We start from the raw sequence: 21,914 nt of genomic DNA, 5'->3' as shown, positions 1-21,914 counted from the left end.
CTGCAGTCGTTGGGTAGCTCGGGTAGCAACTCGTTTTCCAGTCATCTGGGCTCATGAACGAGGTTGTTTTAACCTCCGGGCACGTTCTGGGGGTCATATAGTCCGTTTTATTGATCATGCTTCTGCCGATTAAACTATGCCCGAAGCTTTGCGTCGACATGTTACCTGATGCAACTGGACGCTGAGATGCCTTTCCTGCAGTTGGGATTGGGTTGACCTCAGCGCTCCCGTTATGCAAACTGATGCCTGCCGCTGAATTCTCTCCATAGCTCGGTGTAAGTCGGACGCACCACCGACCTGTAGATCCAGTGCATCAGAGTAGTTGCACTGCTGCTAAGCATCTTCTTGGGTGCATATAGCGCCCCGGTGGCCTTTCTCACCCTTTTTACTACATTGTTACTGTCTATGTACTGTCTATGAAAATTTTTAGGCGGGGGTCCATTTTGGTGACTTGAATCTATTGATATTGCGTTCCACCTTTTCCGCCCACTCACATATCTCCCTGAGTGTTGTTTCCATTGTGGAGCCCTATGTTACTCTTCTCTTTGAATTCTTCCATCTCTTTTTGCATTGCTCTTAAATTTGTAATTTGTTTTGCTATATGTAAATAAACGGTATTTCAGCGGTGAAAATTGCCATTACAAAATGGATTACAAATGCATTACTTCTCCTCTAATAACACAGGTACACAGCCAAAAATTTCCACGAACCATTTCTAGTTTTCCATGATATTTGTGTGCTCCTGAGTAAAAGTCCCATACAAACTTATGTCCCATCACCTACACTTATAAAAATTAATTTCTAAATTTTGGAAATCTCGCCATTGAATCGGCCTACCTTTAGAAAATTTGCCTTTGAATACAGAAAATCTTTCTTGATGGAAAAAATGCAAGAAAGAATTTTTCTTAAAAATGGAAAAATGAAAATCTCATACGTTTGTTTTGCCATCGCAGCCAAAACATGTTCTACGTATTTAAGGACAAAGTCACCTTTGAATATATGAATGAAATGACCCTAGAATATAGAAAAGTAGCCATTGACTTCCTTCGGCTGCCGAATGTTAACGACAAGAAAAACGAAGTGGGACGAAGGGCCTATTCGACCCAACTACTACCCGGCTACCGACTTCTCTGATCACCCGAGCGTCAGTTGTGAAAAAATTCGTAAGTGATGGACGCGATTTTTAAGCGGATAAGAGGTGAAGCCTTTTTCCAAATATTCAAAGGTATGTAAATAAATAATTTTTTGTATAGCGCGCGTACACTTGTATGTATGTAATTAAAGGATAAATTCCAAATCTCTTACCAAGCTTATACCAATTTAGTTGAATTGTTCTTTAGCTAAGAGCTACGTACATACATACATTTGTACATAAATTTGTTGTTCTATAATAACTTTATCTTATTACTCGCATTTTATTTATTTTTCAGAGTGAAAATACGTGCAGTTGCATCAGCCAAATAATTTGTTTGGCGAAGCTGTAATTTTGTTTTAAAACCTTCTAAGGTAAGAAAAATATGTTGTATTTGTTTTACATACTCACAGTTGCGAAAAAAATAATAGCACCACTTCGTCACAGGTTCTTAATATTAAAAAAATATGTGGAAAACGGGGATTTTTATATAAGAAGTGTTTTTTATTATCTTGATTAGTATTCCACCTATTTGAAAAAATTGATACGGATATCGAAAATATTGTCTACATATAATTTTTTCAGATTTTAAGAAAAAAAGTCAAAAAAAGGCCGAAAAAAATAATAGCACCACTTCCGTTTTCTTTAAATAAAACGTTACGATGCGCCAATATTCTTGTGTATAAAGGATATATTTTATGAGATTTGACTAAAACTAACTTCTCCTGATATCCAGACATCAAATTGATTACCATTTGGCAATACAAGGACATGTGGAAAATTTTCCAAGTCGGAAAAGAAAAATATTCAAAAAAGAAACATTGGAAGAAAAACGGTCATGAAAACCGGTTGGATTGGTTAGGTTTTGGATCATCTTCATTAAGAATGGCATAAACTTTGAAGAATAACACAGAAAAACCGAGTCCTGGCCCATTTTTCCTTCAAAAATGTTATATCACAAAGCACAAAGAATCTTATCAGGGCCAAAACTAAACTAAAACACGTGCTTAAAATAATAGCGAATATTTTAATAGTTGGATAATGTTTCAATAAACAAATTTATAAAACATGCACTTAAAAAAAAAAATCCTATCCGAAATGCGAAACACATTTACAAGGACATAGGGCTCGTCAAAAAAACTTACAAATGATTGCCCGCAAACTTATGAGAATGTGTGAAGGCAAAGTCAAATTGGGTAAGAAGAAATCCTTTTTATAAGTCATGTGTCTTCTAAACACCTAAATTGACCAAAAACATGGTACCAAAACATCCATTTATTGAGCATGGACCTAGTATTAACATAGGCTTGTTTTTCCTTCTTGAAGTAAGATCAATACGGATGAATACATCGTTCATGAATCATCCTATGATGTAAATAGTAATACGGTAGTAATTCGTAGCTTAAACTGAATCTTTGACCAATAAAATCCGGCCAGGATCACGGTCAGGATAGCAAAGAAAGAGTTCGAAAGTACTCAGTCAGCAATATAGAGTGACTTGTGTACTCGCTTGACCATAACACAACCAAAAATCTTCGAGTTTTTTTTTAAAGACAGTTTATACAGTTAATCTAAAACGTCTTAAATCATTTCTGAACAAAATTTGAAAATATATCATGACTTTTGGGCCCCAAACCTTTATAGGTAGGGTCCTGACTTGTTTAATCGGTAGTAAGTCATTATATCCAAAAATCGCAAAAGATATTTACACTTTAAACTTACATTTACTTGTTAGCTACCGCCAACTAAAGATTAGGTTACCCATTTGTCATTTTTCTACCTTTTATTCTATTTTTAGAGAAGTGGTGCTATTATTTTTTTCGTACGTTTTTCCAGTTTTGCATAGATTTTCTTAAATAAGTCCAGAAACCTTTTATAAAGCTAACATTTTTTTTCATATTCAAATTATGTTTAGTCTTACTATTTAAAACCCGTTTTGAAAAGTTAAAAAAGTTAAAAAATGTGAGTAGGGTGACTAGTTAAAATTTTTTTGGGTTATTGGTGCTATTATTTTTTTCACAGCTGTATGTATGCATGTAAATATCTATGCATGTACGCGGCTCACCCGATCTGAAACCCGATTTTCAACCCTTTCATATTCTGCTCCTCTCTCTCGCTCGCTTGACCTACGCGTCGCGACGTTTCTCTCTTCTCCTTCTTAAAATTGTCATGATCGGCCCTGCTTACATTCGGTCTCCCATCGCGCAAAGGACTGTATGTAAATATATATGTATGTATGTAGTACATGTATGTAGTATGTACTATACATCTGCATGACTGGAATCAAACAGGCTTTGAAATGATTCCATTCGAATAGAATAGAGTTGAGTAAATGCTCAGCACACTATGACTAGAATGGATTGCATCTTGGTCCGTATAGAGTATGACAGAAAAGGCCTAAAGTTAAACGAGTGATAACGAAAACCAGAATGTCATATTTGAATAGGCTTAAATCATTCGAGTTATTCGAATCCATTCGATTTTCTTATATGACGTCATAAGGGCAAAATAAAAAATTAAATTTGTTTTGATATACATATATGTATGTCTATAAATAAGTATTTTTGTGATTTCTTATTTTCGAAATTACCAAGCTCCCCTTAGTTTAAACTCAAAACACATGCAAAAATCCACGAGAATTTAAAAAAAATATGGAAAAAAATTAGTTTTATGAACATATCTCAGAACCAAAAGATCCGCCTCTATCGCCACAGATAAAGAAAGGAATGGTCTTCCTTGGACCAAGACTTCTTAGTATAGTCATCCTGGAGTTTGTTAGATAAATTCTTAAGAAGTTGCGGTCCAAGGAAGACCATTCCATTATGCCTCTTCACTACACTATTTTGTACTTCTCCTCCTTGGTCCGCGAATTCTTACAATTTAAATATGAAAATGGCATGGTTGGATTCAGTGGCGAGCTAAAACTAAAGGTAGATTTGTAATTTAAAAAAAAAGACAAAGCCAAATATTTATGTATGTATTTCAAAACAGATTTAATTTTCCATTTTGCCCTTATGACGTCATGTAAGAACTCGAATGGATTCGAATAAATTCGTCTGAGTTGTTCGTGTACTCATTTACTCGATTCGTTTTCCATCACCATTTCTGGTTCGACTAAATTTTACGTCAGTACACTTATTTATTCAAGCCAGTTTCCCTACACATTCCAACTCATTCAACTCATTTCGAACATTGTCAATTCGAATATGTATTTTTTGTTATTCATGCAGATGTCTCTCCCGTGCCTCTCTCCAAAAAATGTGATTTTCAACCCTTCATTTTCTACCTGTCTTGCTCCTCTCTCTCGGTCGTCTGACCAACGTGTTTGTATTTTCGCTATTATTAACATTGCATTATTTCAAAAAGTTTTTTATCTAAAAACAAAACATTGATATCCCAATAACTCTTTTTTTCTAGATGAGGAAAGGCGAAGAAAATGGATCACCTTAGGTCATATGAAGTTCAACAGACTTTGGGTAATAATAATGTTTTCTTAAGTCAAAAATGTGTTATTTAAAAATGTTTAAATGTTAAGTGTTAAATGTTTTAAATGTAATTAAATATAATATGCAAAAGAAAAAAACAAGTTACATTTTATTTTTAGGGTTTCAGTGTTGATATAAAACTTCCTTTCAAGACATATTGGTTCTTAAGTCAAGAAATAAAATTTCTTGAAAGGAAATTTGAACAAGATAGAATTTTCCTTGTTTAAAAGATGCCTTTCTAAAAAACCCTTTCTTGAAACAAGAAATTTAATTTCTTGAAACAAGAAAGAAAGCACCTTTGAAATAAGAATAGCTATTTTTGTTTCAAGAAATATTTTTTCTTCTTTTAATGGTGGGTTTCTAAAAAACCATTTCTTGTTTTAAGAAATTTAATTTCTTGTTTGAAGAAATATTTTTTCTTGTTTTAAAGGTGCCTTTCAAAAAAAACATTTCTTGAAACAAAGGCGAGGTCGTCTTGTGCAAAAATTCAAGAAAAAATGTTCTAGATTTAACGGAAATTCTTCGATTTTTTTTATGAGTGTACAGGTTCCGCGGTACAGATAAGAATACAAAAATCCGCTGTTTGCCGACAGTTTGAATTATGTGGCCGATATAATTTGACTTACCTTAAATATTTTCTCTGAAATCTACTCTCACTACATCACGGCATTCCTAAAAAATAGTCCCCATTGTGAACCATTGCCCATGTCTTTGAAATTCGACGCCAAAGTTAAAAATCCCAAAATTGCAGAGACTTTTCTGATGGAAAAACAATTCTAAGGATTAAATTTTGAATGGAACTAATTTTAACTATTCATTGTATCTATTGTTCACTATTTGCTTTAATTTCGGTTTGAAGCGTTTTCATGAGGACATTTTATCGGATTTCTTATACTAATAAACTGTCAAATTTTGAATAAGGCAACCTCTAGAACTAAAAAAATAAATACGTTCACTGAACATACATAGAGAAATGTATTTGTTTACTCCCATTCTGTAGGACGCCTTGACTTATTTAAAATTTGACAACATTTAGGAGTAGATAATGAAATAAAAAAAACGGTTTTATTAGTATAATAAATCCAATAAAAACAAGAGAGAACGCTATAGTCGGGTTGGTGTCCCGACTATCTAATACCCGTCACTCAGCTAAAGGGAGTGCGAACGCTGTACTCGTTGGTTGGTGTCCCGACTATAATCGTAACTCAGCTAAAGGGAGTGCGAGGGAGATAGATATATATAGATATTTTGATTGCGTACAACTTTTTAATGAATGGTCCGATTTGAAAAATGTCTTCTACATTTCGATAGGTAAAAATATACACAACAAAATTGCATATTTACTTCTCGGAAATCTTTAAAGATGTGGGCGCAGGACACATTTTAAAATCGTGATCAAGAATAATCCGGCCTGTTCCAGTTTTCACTCGGAAGTGAATTTGTTAACATTATCGGATTTCCCATTAACAGTACTAAATTTCCCTTACTTGTTAGGGACATTTTATAATATTTCCCTTTGGTCCCTTTGCAGTTTTGAAAGGCTCCCGACAGAATAGTATTAAAAATCAGTGTGGGGAATCATAGTATTGCAAACTGCAAGAGCATACAGAGATGCCAAAGTCGAAAAACAAAGTCCCTATCAAATGTCCCCGTTCAAATTTCACATGAAATAATGTGGTATTCCGAGCCAAAACACTTATTTCGTTAATTAGGATAAATTATCTTTCTTATAATAGAATCATTAACCTTATCGGATAAGTTTAGAATAAGTCCTAAGGAAATACTAACTTATATCCATACCGTGACAACTCTAGGCCATTTTTACCAAATCCGAGCGGAATTTAGAACAAGGGCGGCGGATTTGCACTAATTGTCATAGCTAGAATTTACCGGGTTTTAAGGTGCAACCACAAAATAATTATTAATAAGTCATATATGCAAATAATTTCGATTCCGATGATGCAATTAGAAACATAAAACATCAAGGAATAGCATAAAAATATTATTGATTTATATAGCTATCGCAGAGTTTAATTAAATAATTAATTTTTATACTGCCGAATTTAAATCCGCCTGTCATATGCTTGGCGGAAAGTTTCCGTGTGAATTTTTCGAAAGTTAACAGAGTAACAACAGAGGGAAATTCGATTTCGTGCAGTTCTTTCGGAAGTGAGTCTTGGAACAGGTCTGGGAAATTCGAATCCGTGTGAATCTTTCGGAAGTGAAAACTAGAACAGGGCCTTCTAGCTGTTACATACTTTTGCACGAATACAATATACCCTTTTACTCTACAAGTAACGTCTAACATGGCCAGCCGAAGCTTATATACCCTTGTAGATAAAGTAATGCTCACTCGGTTCCAGGGATTCCAGATTCAGCGTTTCTATTTTAATTTTGTTTATACATAAGTAGTCAAGAATCAAAACGCCTACTTCCTACAAAGTTACAATTAATTTTCTTATATTTGTTTGAATATTCCTATGGGAGCCTTAAGATATAGTAGTCCGATCCGGCTCGTTCCGACATATGTACTACCTGGGAAAGTTTCATCGCGATAGCTTTAAAACTGAGGGACTAGTTCGCATAAAAACGGACAGACGGACATGGCTAGATAGACTCGGCTGTTGGTGCTGATCAAGAATATATATACTTTATGTGGTCGGAAACGTCTCCTTCACTGCGTTGCAAACATCTGACTGAAATTATAATACCCTCTACAAGGGTATAATTATATCCTAGAGTAGAAAATAATACAATAAAAACCAAATAAACTAAAATTTATTTCCTATTACTTTCCCATTATTTTCCGATCGTTCCTATGGTAGCTACACCACTGGTTACACACGTTACATCCTCACTTGCTAAGGGATATCTCTATAGTTATTGAGGCCAAAACTCCCAAACTTTTTTATTTTGAAAGGTTATTTTGTTCTGCAATATTTTAATAAAAAATGGATACAGTAAAACCTGTCCATTCCATGTTAGCCATACATTTGTGCGAAAGATCGGTTTTGGTGTGGTCAAAATAATAAGTACACTTGTGGTCTTTATATATTTTAAAATATTAAATCTAGAATGGGGCTAAGTTAAGATCATGTTTATAAGAAATCTGGGCCAATTGGACGATCCAAAAAGTTTCTAGGATTGGATTTGGTTACCTTAAAGCAGCGGTCGGCACCCACATACGTTGACATTTTGTTTATATTTGTGTGAGTAATTTGCACTGGGCAGCTCATCGATGTGTGTGTGTTGACCTCTGTTCTACGTTATACGTGTGCGAGCAGTGCGCCGGCAGAACAAAACCCTATGCTCACTTAATAGGGCGCTGCCGACCGCTGCTTTAAAGTCATCATCCATGCTAAAATCTGATTTGCAGCTTAAAAGGAACTTTAACACTTAAGTATGGCTTGAGATTCCCTAAAATTTCTTTAAAAATACTACTCTAAATGAATAAAATAGATTTGGAAAAAAATGAGTACTTACACCGACTAAAAAAACAAGAGAGAACTCTATAGTCGGGTTGGTGTCCCGACTATCTAATACCCGTCACTCAGCTAAAGGGAGTCCGAACGCTGTACTCGGGTTGGTGTCCCGACTATCTAATAATCGTAACTCAGCTAAAGGGAGTGCGAGGGAGATAGATATATAAAAAATTTTGATTCCGTATAATTTTTTAATGAATGGTCCGATTTGTAAAATGTCTTCTACATTTCGATAGGTATAAATATACACAACAAAATTGCGTATTTACTTCTCGGAAATCTTTAAAGATGTGGGCGCAGGACCCATTTTAAAATCGTTAGTGGGCGGTTGTGGGCGTTAGAGGGGGCGTGGCGATCGGCTGAAATAAACTTGCGCTGCGTAGGAAGCCCAAGAATATGTGTGGGAAATCTCAACCTTCTAGCTTTTGTAGTTTCCGAGATCTCAGCGTTCATACGGACGGACAGACGGACATGGCTAGATCGACTCGGCTAGTGACCCTGATCAAGAATATATATACTTTATAGGGTCGGAAATGCTTCCTTCTACTTTTGAGAGAAATAGCTGGCCATATAACCAAACAAACAACTGCTTTGGCGTAATGCATGAATTTCATACGAATTTAAAAAAAAACGAACCTTCTATCTAAATAAGAAAGTTTTTATACCCTTTTCTCGTTAAGTTGTTGACCGATTTTTATAAACGATACTTAATTTTGTTGGTTGTTTTATGCACTTTAAGACAACAAAGTAAAGCGCCCTGAAAGTGGGACTCGAAAAGGACTTTTGGTACCAAGAGGACAACGAACCTAAACATTTCGCCCACAAAACAAAGCTTTTATGTGTAAAACAGCTACATTCGCCATCAAAATAGTATATCCCAATCCCGTAAAGCATTTTTGTGATGTCCTGGAGGGCAGGACTCGCCTTCACACCCTTGCATCCAAGGATATCCTGAAAAAACTCAATGTCGATGAATGGAAGTAAATAACAGCGAAGCATGCAAGGACATTGGTCTAATCGATGCCAAATATGTAGACTGAAGTTATAAAACATAAAGGGTATCAAACTCCGTACTAAACTCGACGTACTTTGCCCAAAATATGGCTTTTTCTAATACTATATGGGACGCTCCATATCAACCCGGCCACCCCCCTTTTTTTTTAATTTTCTATGTGGACAGTACCACATTGATTGCAAAGCCCCTTGCTTCCAATATTTTACCTCATACCCATTTTTTCAATGTTACCACTCTTTCGCCGTATAATCGCGTTAAAAAGAAAACACAAAATAATTTTTATCCTGCGAACGGAAGAAACAATTGGCATGGTTCGAAATCAGCAAAACCTGTCTTTCCATAGCCGATTACGAGAAAAAAAATAGATTTTATTGGACCGTAGATGACCAAGCGATCGCGTTTTTAAAGTCTAAAAGTGGGATTTCGTCCAAAGGGCCAGTCTGCAAAAATACCATTATATTTTTCTCAGAAAGCCTCATATTTAACGGATTTTATGCCACTGATTTCAAAGTGGGATCTCTCTTGAGGAATTAGCTATGAATTCCTTTGTACGTTTTTGTAGTAGTTAACTGTCAGAAAAAGCTAATAAGTAATATAAAATAATCGTATATGCTTTGGAATAAATTAACAAATCAATGAAAAGAATTCATAGCTAATTCCTCAAGAGAGATCCCACTTTGAAACCAGTGGCATAAAATCCGTTAAAACTCGGGCCTTTTGAAAAAAATATAATGGTATTTTTGCAGACTGGCCCTTTAGACGAAATCCTACTTTTAGACTTTTAAAACGCTATCGTTTGGTCATCTACGGTCTAATAAAATCCATTATTTTTCTCGTAATCGGCCATCGAAAGACAGATTTTTCTGCTTTTGAACTATGCTGATTGTGCCTTTCGTTCGTAGGTTAAAAATGATTTTGTGTTTTCTTTTCAGCGCGAATATACGGCGAAAGAGTGGTAACATTGAAAAAATGGATATGAGGTAAAATATTGGAAGCAAGGGGCTTTGCAAACAATGTGGTACTGTCCACATACAAAAAAAATCAAAAAAGGGGGTGGCCGGGTTGATATGGAACGTCCCATATGCATTTGTACGCATACTTTTTCTGCTGCGAAATCCGGCCAATTTGTACATTTTTGTTTATATTAGAAAAAGTAAAGGTGCTAGAAATTAATGAGTTACGTCAAATTAAAGCCTAATATGTGTACTAAATGTTAAAATTAAAATGACATTTTTACGAATTTTTTTAAGACGTATTTTTAAGCTCTAAATTTGCGAAAAAATATTTGAACGCATACTTTTTCTGGCAAGTGTATATACTTTATGTGGTCGGAAACGTCTCCTTCACTTCGTTGCAAACATCTGACTGAAATTATAATACCCTCTGCAAGGGTATAAATATAGAAAATTTGTATAAGCATATAACATACAAAGGGCACATATGGAACGGATATATCTTATAGCTCCCATAGGAACAATCGGCCCAAAATTAAAAAAATATTTGTTTCATGTTAAGATTTTATTATTTATGTACAATGTACATTGTACATAAAAGTAACAAATTAAGAAAGAATGGAACATATTTTTCATATTCATATATATTATCAAATAACCAAAAACAAAATCAAGAAACAAAACAAATGAAAAGGGGGAAGATACATATAGAACTAAAAAAAATTTTTCAAGTTTTTCACGATTTTTTTTAAACAAGTTGGGAAGTTTGCAACTTCTTATATAATTTAAACCAATTTTATTTTTTTTTTGTAACTTTTAAAATGGTGGCCGTGGGAATTTTTTTGTAAGCCCTTTCTTAAAAAAAGTAGGCCAGCTGCGGATCGTCTACAGGTCGCTGTGTGGATCCGATTTTGAACAAATTTATTTTGTTGAGAGATAATGTAGAAACTGTCTGAACCTAACTTACATAGAATATCTTAAAAACTCTGGTTGGAGCACTATTTTAAAGTCAAAAATAAATTTTTTTCTTATTTTTCTTGTTGTTTCTTGCTTTTCAAAAAATACTTCAACGTACAAATTTCTACATAAAGTAGGTTCAGACAGTGGGCAATTTCATTACAATCAATTCCGTAAAAGCAGCATGATGATCGAAGCATAACTTTTTGAGATACACGATCCGCAGCTGAGGAACACATGGTTTCGAGAAAAACGCATTTAAAGTAATGAAATATATCTACTGCACAAGGAAGATGGGTGCCGTCATACTGGAATAAGTTCCAAAATAGTTCGAATTTCTTCGTAAAACTTTCATGACACATTCTTAAAGAGTTATACTACCAATTTAAATATAAAAAAAAATTAAATTTTTTTTTGTTTTCTATATGTATCTCCCCCCTTAAAGAAACAAAAATTATAAAGTATCATCAAGTAATTCATACACAGACTCGACTTATCTTTTTTTGGAAGTTGTCTCTGTCCTGTTAAAAATAGATCTGAACGCAATAACAGGTTGTTCATGACATCTGTGTTTGTTAAAGTACGTGACACTTTCTACATATTTTAATTTCCTTGTTATTTGACTTTGCAGCATCCTCCGAAAGCTCTCCAATCGATACTAAAGCATGTTCTATTACAGACCCATGAATCAATACTTTATGGACGGTAGCCGGTAAATAGTACCATGAATGTGCATCTATTAAATGATTAGCTGTGTCCAGCGCGTAATTTTGAAACTTCGCCACATTAATTTTGTATCCCGATGCCATGGCTTGCAATAATGTTGTACATCTGTGAATTTATTTTTTATTTATTTATTTTATTTATTTAGTATCCCAGCGCTACAAGTGAACACTTGTAATTACGGCGCTAGTCACATTGATTTGATATTTATAGCTTATTATTATTTTTAAAATATTTATATTTTAAAATATAAATATTTCCTTAATTACTTAATTACTAACATCAAATATTTTGTAGTTTTCAAATTACTAGTATATTATTTTAAATTTTTTTTTAAATAGTTTTATTTTTTTTTTTATTTTTTTATTATTATTATTATTTTTATATATTATTATTGTATTTTATTGTTATTTTTAATTAAACTTGCGATTTTAAATTATCTTTAACTTTATTGTAAAATTGAGTTGCGCTCCTAATTGTTTTGATTTGGTGCGAAAGATTGTTCCATAGCAGAATACCATTTATGAAAAATTGCCTTCTTGAACACAGTGTTTGTACTCGAGGGCATATGTAATTTTTGGTTCTTAGGGATGTTGCTGGGGTAAGCTTATTAAAAAGATAATTTGGTTCTCCACTCGTTACTATTTTATGGAAGAATGTTAAAGTTCTAAGATCGATCCAGGAGGTCAAATTAAGGTCAAGTAATTTAAATGTCATTTGTGATACATGGTCAAAACGTCTTAAGTTAAACACATAACGGACAATTATATTAAAAGCTATAGTTAATATGCGCATATCCCGCGCATCACAATGACCAAAAATTTCGATGCCATAAAAGAGAGTGGGCATGAGGATAACTTTGGCGATTAATAATCGAACTTCCTCAGATAGAAACGATTTGGTAAATTAACAGAGCATATGTACGTCCTGTCGCTTTGACTATGTGATTGCTCCAAGATAAAGTATTGTTAAATGTTATCCCCAGATTAACTGCACTTACTTCATAGTTTATCAGCGTATGGTTTATGTATAATTTTTGAAGTGAAAGTGTTAAAATTGGCTTTTTACCAATTACCAAGCACTTCGATTTCTTCGGATTTATACCCAAGCCATTTTCCTTTGCCCATATTTCAATGAGTGACAACATTTTATACTTATACGGACACAGGCATGTATTTCGGTTACGGGTCTACTTACATATATTTGGACATCGTCAGCATATAAATGTACTTCACACTCAGACAGGATACTAGGGAGATAATTGACATATATAGAAAACAGATCCCTGTGGCACTCCCCTGGTTAAGTTTCGGAGGGACGAAACTTGCGTCCGAGAGACGACCGCTTGATATCTATTCGTTAAGTACGACCTAATAAGCTTTGTCGCATTAGTCGAGAAATGAAACATGTTTCTAAGCTTGGTAATGAGAATATTATGATTCACAGAATCAAAAGGCCTACTATGGTCAAGGAGCGTTAGAAACGTTACGCAGTTCTCATCCAGTTTTTTTCTTATATTCTCAACAATATTAGTGATTGCAGTAATACAACTCCTTTTCTTACGGAATCCAGATTGTTTTTCATTTAGTAAGGAATTATTAGCTAAGTAAAGTTGAATCTGAGAGGACATAAGCTTTTCAAAGACTTTTGATAGGAAAGGTAATATTGAAATAGGCCTATAGTCATTGTTTAGCTTGGGAATTGGGAATATTTTGGCGTTTTTCCATATTGTCGGAAATGTAGACGTAGTAATAACAGTGTTAACAAGAAAGGAAGCTACCTTCGGCCAGCCGAAGCTTATATACCCTTGCAGATAAAGTAATGCTCACTCGGTGCTGTTCCAGGGATTCCAGATTCAGCGTTTCTATTTTTGAATTTTGTTTTTAAAGAGTCAAGAATTAAAACGCCTACTTCCTACAAAGTAACAATGAATTTTCTTATATATCTCTGAATATTCCTATGGGAGCCTTAAGATATAGTGGTCCGATTCGACTCGCTCTGACATATGTACCTGCAATAGAAAGAAGACTTTCGGAAAAGTTTCATCGCGATATCTTTAAAACTGAGAGACTAGTTCGCATAGAAACGGACAGACGGACCGACGGACAGACGGACAGACGGACATGGCTAGATCGACTCGTCTAGTGATGCTGATCAAGAATATATATACTTTATGTGGTTGGAAACGTCTCCTTCACTGCGTTGCAAACATCTGACTGAAATTATAATACCCTCTACAAGGGTATAAAAATATATGTAACATGGGGTAACATTAAGGGGTTATATACCTTTTTTGAGCGAAAAAATTGGGGGAACTTTGGATTTTTTTTTCAGGTGTGTAGCAATTATTTTATGACACTGAAATTATTATTTGTTGATAGTACATGTTTTTTAGTGAAACAACAAGCGTTTGTTCTTGAAAAAATATGAATAATTTTTTTTATAGCGGCTTGCGGTGACCACGATGGAAGTCCAGCAGGTCAACTGATATCAAAAAACCAAACAATTTTTATTAGTATAGTATTGTTTCCAGTTCGTGAACGATTATTTTCAAGAATATTTGGTTTTTTCTGCATACAGTAACAATTTTCCAAAAAGTTGATTTTTCGAGTTCTAAAAATTTTATTAAAAAATTCTGATCTGCGAAATCAAAATTGGCGCAAAAAAACTGAATCGTTCACGAACTCGGCACAATCATTACGAATAATTTAAAAAAAAAATTGAAGAAGATCGATCAAATAGTTCTTGTGCAATCGTGGTCACACCGAAGGCACTTTTGGAAAAACACGACTTTGAGATAATCGCATTCAAAGTTTTCCTATCGAACTATTATTCGGATCTCTATTAAAATTTGGGAAAATGTTCTTTAGGTGATATACTTTAGGATTCAGAAAAAAAAATTTCGTTTTTTTAAAAAAAAAAAAAGGTCTATAACCCCTTAAGGGTAGCAAAAGCTTTACAAATTTTGGACACATATTATCGAGACTCACAGCATTGGACTTGACATGCAGAATACTATCTAGGACATCACTTTGATTTATACATGTAAAGCTAAAACTAGTATCACAGAGGGGTTGAGTATTCAGGTACGGATTGCATGTTGCTTCAGGTACATCTATTTCCAAAAACTTTTTGTTTATTAATTCAACGTCCACCTCAGACAGAGTGTCTGCTGTTTACATTTTTCAATTCCTAACTGTTTTAGCTTGGTCCATCTATTCTTACTTTTTTCTTACTTTTACCCTAGCCTCTTTGTATTGCTTGCGATATTCATCAGTTTTGTATAGCTTCCACCGGAGGTAAGCTACATCTCGCTGACGGGTTAGGTTTTTAATTTCGCTACTGAACCACGGATTTCGCATTGGCTTAATCACCTTGGTCCTTAGGGGCACAAACTTGTCTAACAAATACTGGATATTGTTGGTTAAAACATCTAATTGACAATCTACATGACAAAGATTGTAAATACATGACCAGTCACAACAAAAAAAACAATAAAGGAAGCTACCTTCGGCCAGCCGAAGCTTATATTCCCTTGCAGATAAAGTAATGCACACTCTGTGCAGTTCCAGGAATTCAGCGTTTCTATTTAATATTGGTTTTTAAGTAGTCAAGAATCAAAACGCCTACTTCCTACAAAGTTACAATTAATTTTCTTATATTTGTTTGAATATTCCTATGGGAGCCTTAAGATATAGTGGTCCGATCCGGCTCGCTCCGACATATGTACTACCTGCAATAGAAAGAAGACTTTCGGGAAAGTTTCATCGCGATAGCTTTAAAACTGAGAGACTAGTTCGCATAGAAACGGACAGACGGACAGAAGGACAGACGGACAGACGGACATGGCTAGATAGACTCGGCTATTTGTGCTGATCAAGAATATATATACTTTATGTGGTCGGAAACGTCTCCTTCACATCTGACTGTAATTATAATACCCTCTACAAGGGTATAATTAAGTCTTTAATTCATCACAGTTTTTATTTTTGTAGTCTCTATACGTAAAAGAATTAATTGTGTAGTCAAAGGTCAAGTCATATGTTAAAAATATTAGGTCATGTCTGGAGAAGGCTGGTACTGAAACCTGGTCATAATGTATGATTTTGCTGGGGTCATTGATAAGAAATAGGTCAAGTAATGTCTCACAGTGGTTACTATAGTGCGTCGGAATCGTTTCGTTTACTGAGTGCAGACCAAGGGATTTAAAGTTATCCACGAGATGGCTTTCTGAGAATAGGTTACTGTTGAAATCGCCTGCCAATATGATGTCAGTGTACTCCAGCGAAATATCTGAAACCACATTTAGTAATGAACCGTACTCAATTGTCCGATTCGGTCTATATATGCAACAGGTACAAACCACGTTTCAGACACACATATCACATCGACATTAGACTGGGTGAAAAGGAAGCTAAACTCATCAATCTTCTTTAACAGACTTTGTGCATTTAAATGAACGATCTTGAGTCCATTTTTATAGTTACTAATAGTTTTTATCATGGCACTAGCTATGGAACAAACTTCCTCATCCTGCATTGTTGTTATCAATGGTTATTAGGGGCGCAATCTCAATATTCAAAGCATAAGTTCTTAATTTATCAAAGTAAACTATTTTTAGACCTATCTTAATTAGGAGGATACAATTTTTACGATTAAGAACGAAAGCTATCAGCTTCGATTCCAGCCGAAGCGTTAGTGAGAGATGTAGAAAGTGGATCAGGCGAATGATTAACGGACGTGAGTGACGAAAGTTCCTCCATACTCTTGATGCAAATGACGCCCTCTCTTCGAGCGCAGCGCACGTGCACAAGTCCGCGTTGTGTAAAGACGGCCGTGAGAACTTTGTGCTTTTTCATACGCATAGCTTCTTTGAAAATGAGATAATGTTTTTTTAACAATTGCTCATTAACATAAATTATCGCTTCTGAATTGAAACCCAGAAACTGCAAGCTAAGTTGTTTCTTGTGCTCGCTCCTGTACATTCAGATTTGACCAAGCAGCCTAATCTTTTCGCGTGGGTTTAACATTTTTATTATTATTACTGGATCCACATGAGTTTGTTGTGATTTCCTTGCTCGGAAGATATCGGAAACTTTTGGTGGTGGAGTCAGCTGGAGATTAAAGCATAGCTTGTGATAGAGCGCTTTGAGATCTTCACCTTCTACATAGGGAACGCCATGAACCCTCAGGTCACACGAGCTAGTCTCCCTGCATTGCGTTGCCAGCCTGGACTCCAGTGCACCCAACCTCTCGCCTGCTGCTTGTAGATTTGCCACCTCCCTGTTCAGCGTCTCAACGCGCTCACCCATTCGGTCCTTGATGGAGCGAAGATCAGCAACCTCACGCTCCAACGTCAGGACTCGAGCATCCATTTGTTTTACTTCCCCGGCGATAATGTCCAAGCGATCCATAAGGCGGCTGAGCATTCGCTGTTCAGCTTCCCGAACGGCCGACTCAATTTTTTCCGTTTGTTCCGAGTCGAGTCTTTAAAGCTCCAGCAGCTGTAGCGAATTTACATCGGAGTTGCGTTCGCTGGCTGTTCCGGCGTTGTTGCGGGTACGTTTAGTTGGCGGAGCAGTTATTTTTATTTGTTTATTGTTTGATTTAATGTAAATTTATGTGTATTTGTCGGTTGTGTTTGTATTGTATCTTTCAGATTGTATCTTTTTAAGTTGTATGCTAGCTTAGCTAGCAACCACTCCACTATGGGGAAATATTCAGTCTTTGAGGCATAAACTCCAGTTTGAAAGATACAAATCTAAAATTTTTGTTATATACTTTTAAGGCTAAGATGTAGTTTCGGTTTTTGTTGCTTTTTGACGGACCACATCTTCATCCTACGCCCACGCCGCATATATACATTTGAAGGCAAGGATTTAAAGAAAATGTTATTTGTGTTGGTAACTGTAATACAATTTCTGTTTTTGTTAAATTTTGAATTGAACCAAGTCTCCATCAACCGCCAAAGCTGCATATTTACTTTTAAAGGCAAGGATCTAAAAAAAAATGTAATTGTTAATAAATATTTCATATTTAACGCCTTTCGCAACAAAACTGAAGTATCTTCTTGTTTGATATTTTTTGCCAAATAGAAGCACCATGCAAAAGCAATGGCATCGAATTTTCTTTTTCTTTCGCCAATTGAGATGCCACCTTACGCTTTAATCGTGGTCCTGCCTCATTAGAAGTTAGGCATTTGCGACGAGGTTTGTCGCTTGGCAAGCCCTTTTCCAAAAATGAAATTTTCATGTTCGACGAAATCCACAGGGAATGATTTTCCTTGAATCGGTCTATTATTCTATGACATTTTAACAAATTACGACTAAGAAAGGCAACAATATGCTTAATTTTTTTTTTACTATTGTGTGCTGACTGTCGGCTAATTCGATTCCGTTCATAGTTTGCAAAACAAATTCCATCACAGCGGATTGTTGCCGGTTGTTGTCGATCCAAACATTAAGCAATGTGTAGTAACACAACTCGAATGCAACTACAACATGGAGGTTTTACGTAAAACGTGCAAAAAGTATTGATAGGGTTCGATTAGCAATTGTTTTGTTTATAACTTCCTATTTTTACCTTGCCTATACTCTCCTATACTCACAACTTACACTCCACAGAAAGCAAAAATTTATTTCTTATTTGTCATCTAAAAACTAAGCGACAACACATTAAACAAATGGACAAAAAAACACATATAATAAATATTCAGTGCTTATAATTTATTTAACAATCCTTCACTCTTTATATCCATATTTATACTTTTTTGGTTGGCTTACAATAGCCAAAGAAATCGAGGTGTGAAAACTACAAAGGTTTTCGTCCCTTTTCGTAAACGTGTGACCCTATTTCAAACTTTCGAATTTCTTAAATGAAAAACAGCGAAAAACGCCAAATAAAATTCTTTGAAAATGGATTTTAGGTTCCTTTAAGTATTGTAAATAACCACAGAAGGTCATTTATGTAATACTGAAGAACAAAAAAATGTAAAAATGTCTCACTTTCGAATTTTTTGCCCAAAGTGCACTCACTTCTTTGCCGACAAACTGCCTTATCGACAATAGCGTATAACTGCCTTATCGGCGGTAGCTTAACTGATGGGGCAACCTTTTTCTCTCTTGCACTCCGAAGATGCTGCCGCACCGATTGTCTCTCACTGAAGGTGCACGCACAACCGCACTTGTTTTTCAGCAAGAATTTATTTTCGGATTTACAGAGTAAACTTTGTTTATTAGCACTGTGTTGCAATGTCCGCGTATAGAGCTGGTAGTATATTTCACGGTTATCGACTTTCTTGAATTTTATAGATGTAGTTTTCGGTAGAATATCGTTTATTTTATAGAGCGATCGAAAAAGTGACTGCACGCGAGAGAGAGAGAGAGTCTATACTGATGTTTTGAATCAAAAATGCATCATTATTTTGAAGCTCAAAGCTGCATTAGAAAAGAATTTTTTTTTTTGAAATTTTTCCAAGAAAGTGCAATTGTTTTGCAGAGGTTATCAATTTTTTTTGACACTTCCCTCAACGCTGGAATAATGTAGCCGTTGTTTCCAATGTTCGCTTGCATATCGGAAATCAATTTCTTTAATTTTTCAGCGTTGGTTCCATTTTCCGTGCACCACAAATTAAAAATATAATGACGTGAAAACACACACTTTTGCGATGCACCTACCAAAATCAAATATGATTTAAAAGGGAAAAATAAACAAAATTTTAAAAGGAATTTATAAATTTATAGTTTTGCAAAAGCACAAACCACGAAAGACGAAGACAAAGCAAAACCTCAACATCACAATAGGCAAAGAGTCACCTTTGACTGCTTTGATTTTTTTACCACTAAACACACATCTGCAAGTCTCTGCAGCTAATTTTAAAACATTTAACACCTTAAAAGTAAGACAAACACAATGACGTAGGGGAGAGTGGATGAATTTCGTCACAGGGGCAATTTCGTCACCTGCAATATCTCGGAATCCATAAGTCGTAAAAATATATAATTTTTTTGTTTTAGTCCTTCAAGACGGCCAGACACAACCAATGCATTTGTTTTGCACAGAAGGCCAAGATAATTAAGCTATCATATTAAATGTGTTTTAACAGTTCAAAAGCTACATTTAGTTCTCGACGAAATTTTTTCTGTATGCCACAATTTAAAAGGAATAAGATACACGATTTTTTATATAATACATAGTGCTATAATGTGCATTTCTGCGTCAGTGATTTTTAACTTCGCGCCTAATTTCGGAAGAAAAATAATTATTTCTAAAAAAGTACGGTCTGGGGAAATTTCGGCACCCTACGCTAAGGGTAAATTTGCACCTATTTTAAATACATATTTTTATATTTGACGAGCTGGCTAACGAACAGACTACCAGCAGCAGCAACAAATACAGGACGTCAACAAAAATGGTACGCTTGATCAGTGTAGCATATTTACAGGCGTTAAACTCCCTACATTTTTCAGGTGACGAAATTTCCCCAGTTGTGTGGTGATTTTACCCCCCTATGTGGTGAGATTGCCCCAGTATATTGGTTTTACTTTTTAATTTTTTATAAATCACCAAGGTTATTAAAAAAATAGGGGAATGTCACATTTTAAAGCTTAGTGCTAACCGCATTCAACAATAAAAATATAAATATGATTACGTGTCTCAAGATGGACAAAGAATAGCTTTGAAAAAATGCTGACGAAATTCCCCCACTCTCCCCTACATACCAATTTCTGGATTTATATGGAACACAACTTAAACTTTAACTAAACATAAAAAAGACTTTCACAAAATACACTGTTTGATCCCAAGCGTGGCTTGTAGATCAATATAAGTTTGTATACGAGGCCTCTTCCCGGAGGTCAGAAAGGAAGACCGCGGAGTTATAAGATGTGTTGATAACTGATTTATTGTGAATTTGGTACTAGCTTATATACTACTTGGATAACACGGAAGTTTAGTGTAAAGAATAGTGGAATTGGTTGTAATCTGGAGTAGGTCAGAATGTTTTGATTATGGTAGCAGTTTGCATCGTTGGGTCCGTTGACTCTGCAGAACGTTCTGACTGCTTGGCGGGTCAGTGAGACATCGAGTCAACCGTTGACATTGAATATGTAGAACATGCTGATCGGCCAATAGTATCTGCCGTGGGTGTAACTGGACGCCTGATACTGTTACCATTAATACTACTGCTAGAGTTGTTGGTCGTGGATCATGTTGAGCAACATAGAGTACGAACGTTGGTCATGTTGAGCAACATTGATAACGAACATACACAAAAAGGGTTATTCGATCAAATTAATAAATTTTGACAGGAAAGTAAAATATTAATATATAGTTTTAAAGTGAATACATTCAACTTCAAACTCCATATCATACACGAACATACACAAAAAGGGTTATTCGATCAAATTAATAAATTTTGACAGGAAAGTAAAATATTAATATATAGTTTTAAAGTGAATACCTTCAACTTCAAACTCCATATCACAAATTATTAATTTGGACACGAAATAATGTAAAAAACACACTTTCAAAGCTTAGTGTTGCTGCGAAAAATTAGTGATGCGCGCAGTTTTGCTTTGCAACTAAACACGTGCTCACGACTTTAGGTCTATTTTTAAAAAGTGCCGATAGTTTTCCAGAAAAATCTGGTATGTCACGAGGAACCTTGGGCATTTTAGAGAAAAACTGCGTAAATAGAATTTAAATATTTTATGATCGGTTTTGATTTTTTGGCCTCTGACGGAACCACTGTGCAACGGTTCAGAAAATCTGCCCGGTGTACAGAATTATTTCTCAACCAGTGCTAGAGCGGGCCAATTCGACGATCCAAGTTTCCAAGCCTGGATTTGGTTACTTCAAACTATAGTTTTTGTTATTGCTACGGCTCCATACAGTATTCTGACTATAGCATTTCAAAAATGCTATGCTCTAGGCTTAATAGATATTACTATCGTACCAATAGTATATCCTTTTTATACCCTTGCAGAGGGTATTATAATTTCAGTCAGATGTTTGCAACGCAGTGAAGGTGACGTTTCCGACCACAAAAAATATATATATTCTTGATCAGCATCAATAGCCGAGTCCATCTAGCCATGTGCGACTGTCCGTTTCTATGCGAACTACTAGTCCCTCAGTTTTAAAGCTATCGCGATGAAACTTTCCCAA

General features: G+C 35.2%; 1 protein-coding gene across 2 annotated transcripts in view; it reads left to right on the top strand.

Annotated features, from left to right (window-relative positions):
* The window catches only part of vtd (RAD21 cohesin complex component verthandi), a 65,748-nt gene that overhangs the window by 19,669 nt on the left and 24,165 nt on the right, over window positions 1–21,914 (top strand). The gene's annotated exons all lie outside the window — the stretch shown is intronic.

The sequence above is a fragment of the Drosophila takahashii genome, chromosome 3R, assembly GCF_030179915.1.
Source record: "Drosophila takahashii strain IR98-3 E-12201 chromosome 3R, DtakHiC1v2, whole genome shotgun sequence".
NCBI classification, from domain to species: domain Eukaryota; kingdom Metazoa; phylum Arthropoda; class Insecta; order Diptera; family Drosophilidae; genus Drosophila; species Drosophila takahashii.
This window is presented reverse-complemented; position numbering and strand designations above follow the sequence as displayed.